Genomic DNA, 5,781 nt, shown 5'->3' with positions numbered 1-5,781 from the left:
GGAGGAAGAGGAGGAGGGGGAGATGGAGGAAGAGGAGGAGGGGGAGAAGGAGGAAGAGGAGGAGGGGGAGATGGAGGAAGAAATGGACAAGGAGACAGAAGGAGGAGAAGACACAAGGGGAAGGAAAAGGAAAGAGGGGATTGGGAAGGGGGTTTCCTTGAAGGGGAGTGGGCTCAGGTCCACAGTGGCTCCACTGGCTGGAGCCCAGCTGACCCTCTAAGGTCAGCTTCCTGGACATCGCCTGCTCTCCGTGCACTCCCCTGCCTCCCTATGGGGAGGAAGGTTCTAGTGTGAACGATATTGTTCAGATAAAGAAATGGAGGTCACTAGACATGGTTGAGCCTGGAACCCAGCCTGCCTGAGTCCACGTTGACTGACGGACCAGGCTCTGGTGTGATCCCCGCCAGCCCCACCTGGGGTCTCCCTGCCTCCCCACCAAGGGCCCTCACGCACGGCAACCATTCGTTCTGTGTTTTCTAGGCTGGGCAGGCCACGGTTTTTTTGTTGTTGTTTGTTTGTTTTTTGAGATCGAGTGTCACTCTGTCACCAGGCTGGGGTGCAGTGGAACGATCTCAGCTCACCGCAACCTCTGCTTCCCGGGTTCAAGCAATTCTCCTGCCTCAGCTCCCGAGTAGCTGGGATTACAGGAGCCTGCAATGACACCTGGCTAATTTTGTATTTTTAGTAGAGATGGGGTTTCCTCCATGTTGGTCAGGCTGGTCTTGAACTCCCGACCTCAGGTGATCTGCCCACCTTGGCCTCCCAAAGTGCCGGGATTACAGGCGTGAGCCACCACGTCCAGCCCAGGCCACATTTTAAACAGTCTGTTGTTCTGTCCCCAGAAATATCCTAGAACTTGTCAGCCTGTGTGTTCCAAGTCTTCCTGATCACCCCCTCTGGCCCGCCCTCTCCCTTCAGTGCTGGAGGGGTGCCCTGCACTGCTGGCTGTCCTCTGTGGCTCCCCCACTGTGGGAGCTCTGTGAAGGTGGAGACTCAGCCTCGTTCACTGCCATGGCCCTCAACATGGTGTCACAGGAGCTATTTGATGAATGAATGAGGGGGCCAGTCACAGTGTCTCACACCTGTAATCCCAGGACTTTGGGAGACCGGCAGATGACTTGAGGTCAGAAGTTTGTGACCAGCCCAGACAACATGGTGAAACCCCATCTCTACAAAAATTAGCCATGCATGTTGGCACATGCCTGTAATCCCAGCTACTTGGGAGGCTGAGGCAGGAGGATTGCTTGAGCCTGGGAGGTGGAGGTTGCAGTTAGCTGAGATCGTGCCACTGCACTCCAGCCTGGGAGACAGAGTCAGACCCTATCGAAAAAAAGAAAAGAATGAATGAGGGGGCCAGGCATAGTGGCTCACCCCTGTAATCCCAGCACGTTAGGAGGCTGAGGTGGGCAGATTACCTGAAGTCAGGAGTTCGAGACTAGACTGGCCAAAATGGTGAAACCCTGTGTCTACGAAAAATACAAAAATTCACTGGGCAGGCCAGGCGCGGTGTAATCCCAGCACTTTGGGAGTCCGAGGCGGGTGGATCACGAGGTCAAGAGATCGAGACCATCCTGGCCCAGATGGTGAAACCTCGTCTCTACTAAAAAAAAAAAAATACAAAATTAGCTGGGCTTGGTCGTGCGCTCCTGTAGTCCCAGCTACTCGGGAGGCTGAGGCAGGAGAATTGCTTGAACCCGGGAAGCGGAGGTTGCAGTGAGCCGTGGTCTTGCCACCGCACTGCAGCCTGGTGCCTGGTGACGGAGTCAGAATCTGTCTCAAAAAAAAAAAAAAAAAAAGAATGAGGGGTTTTGTCTCATAAAGAGACTGACATGACTGTCCTACAACCGCCCTCCGTGCCTGAACATCACCAAGAAACCCTGTAGCTGCAGACGCCACCTTCCGAGAACCTCCATCTGTCAGCCATTGATGGTGAACGTGGCCTCGGCGGAAACGCTGGTTTGGACGATTATCCACCAGGCACTGGGCGGAAGATGGCTGCACGTTTTTAGTGGAGTGTGCGGGGCGAACGCAGCTTCACAGACAGCCTTGAGCTGCGCTTATTCAGTACCGTTGTTATTGCTGATACAAAAGCCATAAAGATTATTTAGGCAAATAGGAAGGGTAAGAGAGTCCTCAGGTAAGGTTTCCTTTTAATAAAAAGCGGCCCCCAAATCACTTCTTTTCTAACAAAAAGCAGCCTGAAAAATCAAGCTACAAGCATAGATAAGCAAGGTAAAAGCTTGCACAGTGAGTGCTGGCAGCCGTGCTGATAGAAAAGGGATAGCTGGCAGCCAGGTGTATTTAACATGGAGGTTCCCCCTTCCCTTTCCTTTGTCACCTTGTATACAGTAAAAAAGCAGGCAACATGCTGCCAGCCAAGTAGAGATCCCATCTGCATCATAAAAGATTCGGGTGGGACGGCCAGCTTCTTTGCAGTATCCAAACGGCACACCTGGTCCTGGTCCGACAATTTCTCATGCCCTATGTGAGACAGGGTCTCCTCAAGCTCCTCTAGAAAACCCCAGGCATTTCACCACAAACCAGAAGACCCACCCGCAGGCCGAGAGACAGCTTTTGTCTTTTTCCTTTTTTTCGCCTATTCAATCTCTGCTCTGGGAGGGCGAGGCGGCTGACACCTGTAATCCCAACACTCTGGGAGGCTGAGGCAGGTGGATCATCTGAGGTCAGGGATTTGAGACCAGCCTGGTCAACATGGGGAAACACTGTCTTTTCTAAAAATACAAAAATTAGCCAGGCGTGGTGGCGCGCACCTGTAACCCCAGCTACTCGGGAGGCTGAGGCAGGAGAATCGCTTGAACCCAGGAGGTGGAGGTTGCAGTGAGCCGAGATTGTTCCTTGTTGCACTCCAGCCTGGGCAACAAGAGGGAAACTTCGTCTCAAAAACCAAACAAACAAACAAAAAAACCCCTGTGCTCTTAAATTTACTCATTGTGCGTGTCCATGTTCTTGATTTCCTTGGTGCAAGGCAACAAGCCTCAGGTATTACCCCAGACAAAGGATGCCACTTCATTGCGGGCAATCAAAAGTTCTTAAAGTTCAATGGGATGGATATTTAAATATCTTATGATCTCACAGAATTCGGAAATCTTAGGGTTAAAAGAAAAATTCTATTTACATAGCGAATTTGTTTCCTGTTGCTGCCGTAGCAAATCACCACCAACACAGTGGCTTAAAACAGTCCAGATTCATTATTTTACAATTCTAGGTAGCGCAGTCCTAAATGATCTCGCTAGGCTAAAATCAAGATGTCACAAGGCTGTGTCCCCACTGGACGCTCTGGATGGGAGAAACTGTTTTCTTGTCTTTTTCCAGTTTCTAGGGTCAGCCCACATTCCTTGGCTCACAGCCCCTTCCCACCAGCTGTCAATCACTGAGCTCTGCTTCTGTTGTCACATCTCTCTGTGTGACACTCCTGTCCCCCACCTTCCCTTATAAGAACGCTGTGATGACACTGGGCCCACCTGGATAATCCAGGCTACTCTCCCCAGTTCAAGATTCTTCATCATATCTACAAAAATCCTTCTGTCATGTAACACAACATATTGATGGGTTCTGAGGACAAGAATGTGGACATCTTGCAGTGGCAGTGGGGGAGGAGGATTATTCTTCCCACCACACCTGGATTAAGGGCCAAAATGCAGGTTATCAGCTGGAACACAGCCCAACCAAAAGGACTGGGAAGTGTGTGTGTAAAACTTTGCTCCAAGGAGGTGTGAAACCGCCTTTGCAAAATTACAGCTAAGGAAATTCATATGACAGTAAAAGACACCAGACATAACCAACTCCATCTTGCTTCTCACCTCTAAACTGTCCTCATCCATTCCTGGACGTAGGCCAAGCTAGCCTTGGGAAGGAATTTAGTTTATGGTTTAAATAATAGCCCTTCCCCAAAGCTAAACTGTTCCTGCAAAACAAAGGACACCAGCCACCAAGTTAGAATGAGAGGGGCTACTCTTAAAGGTGACATCACTATTGTGAACCTAAGACCAGCCTTTTGACATGTCTGTTCTGGTTTTTGCATTTCTAACAGGTCTAGGAGGGCCTCACCTAGACCTGCCAACCAGTTCTGTGGTGCCAACCAGTTCTGTGGTTCCCACCCAGGAAGTGACTCAGCATGAGAACAGCTTAGATTCCCTGTGATTTCATCCCTGAGCCAATCAATCAGCACTCCCAATTCTCTGGCCCCCTCCCCACCAAATTATCTTTTAAAACCCTGATCCCCAAGTATTGGGGGAGACTGACTTGAGTAATCATAAAACTGTGGTCTCCTGCACAGCCAACTCTGCATCCATCACTCTTTCTCTTTTGCAGTTCCCCTGTCTTGACAAGCTGGCAGTATCTAGGCAGCAGGCAAGGTGAATCCATTGGGCTGTTACAGGTGGGCTACTTGGCTGTGATACTAATATTTTGGTGTAAAGAGGGTGTTAGGTAATCTGTGTGTGTTTGATAGTCTATAATACTCGTGTAAGACACTTTGGTCTTTTCAAGTGATAACCTTATAACTAAAAACTGGAAGTAAATGTAATAAGCTGAGAGTTTTAAGTTGAAATCTTACTAAGTTTCTGCACAATATTTGAAGATCTAAAAGAACTTTAAATTCATCTTAATTTTCTGTATTAAATTTAGATTTTTACTTTTTATAAATTTAACATAAAAATTTCACAGAGATTATACAGCACTTGGGAAGGAAAGTTTTGTTGGTCAGGTTAAAAACTGGAGTACTCAAATATGTCTAACTTTTTAAATACAGTTTAAAATATTAGAAGATGTTTGATTAGCTAAATTTAGAAACTGGACCAAAAGATATTCAAAGACCTCTCAAAGGAGATTGTTAAAATTTGCCATACATAAATAGAATCATAAGATTTGCCAGCTGAATTTAAAAATCTGGAAGCTAACCCTTACTTTTTTTTTGAGACAGTCTCGCTTTGTTTCCCAGGCACTCTGTCACCCGGGAGAGCAGTGGCACGATCTCGGCTCACTGCGACCTCCATCTCCCAGGTTCAAGTGGTTCTCCTGCCTCAGCTGAGACTACAGGTACCTTCCACCATGCCTGGCTAATTTTTGTATTTTTAGTAGAGATGAGTATTCACCATGGTGGTCAGGCTGGTCTCGAACTCCTGGCCTCAGGTGATCTTCCCGACTTGGTCTTCCAAAGTGCTGGGATTACAGGCGTGAGCCACTGCGCCCAACCAACCCTTACTTTTATTACCTCGCGCACCCCACCCCACCCCGCCCCCACCTCCGGTAGCTTGAGCCTAGAGGGGACGGGTGTTGCCCTGGGGTATCCACAGTAGCCTGAGGAAACATCACAGTAAAGTCCCAAGGAACTGCATAGACCCAGGACACATAACTAGGACTGGTGCTGGGTGGATACAGCTTGCTTTGTTTTTCCTTGTTCATATTGGTATTTGTCTTAGTCTGCTGTATGCTGCTATAACAGAATACTTGAGAACAGATAATTTATAACAAATGAATTTACTTCATATGGTTCTGCGGGCTGGAAAGTCCTAGATCAAGAAACCGGCATCTAGTGAGCCCTTGACTTAGCCCTCCATGCTGCCTCATCACGTAGTAGAAGGAGGAAGGGTGAAAGCATGTGTGCGCATGAGAGAAAGAAAGCACATGTGAAGAGAGAGCGAGAAGCTGGATTCACTTTCTTAACAAACCCACTCTTCAAATGACAACCTGAATCCTCTCGTGACGACAGGGCCTTCATGACCTGATCAACTTTTTTTTTTTTTTTTTTTTTTTGAGTCG

This window comes from Cebus imitator, unplaced genomic scaffold (assembly GCF_001604975.1).
Source record: "Cebus imitator isolate Cc_AM_T3 unplaced genomic scaffold, Cebus_imitator-1.0 Scaffold248, whole genome shotgun sequence".
Classification (NCBI taxonomy): Eukaryota; Metazoa; Chordata; class Mammalia; order Primates; family Cebidae; genus Cebus; species Cebus imitator.
This window is presented reverse-complemented; position numbering follows the sequence as displayed.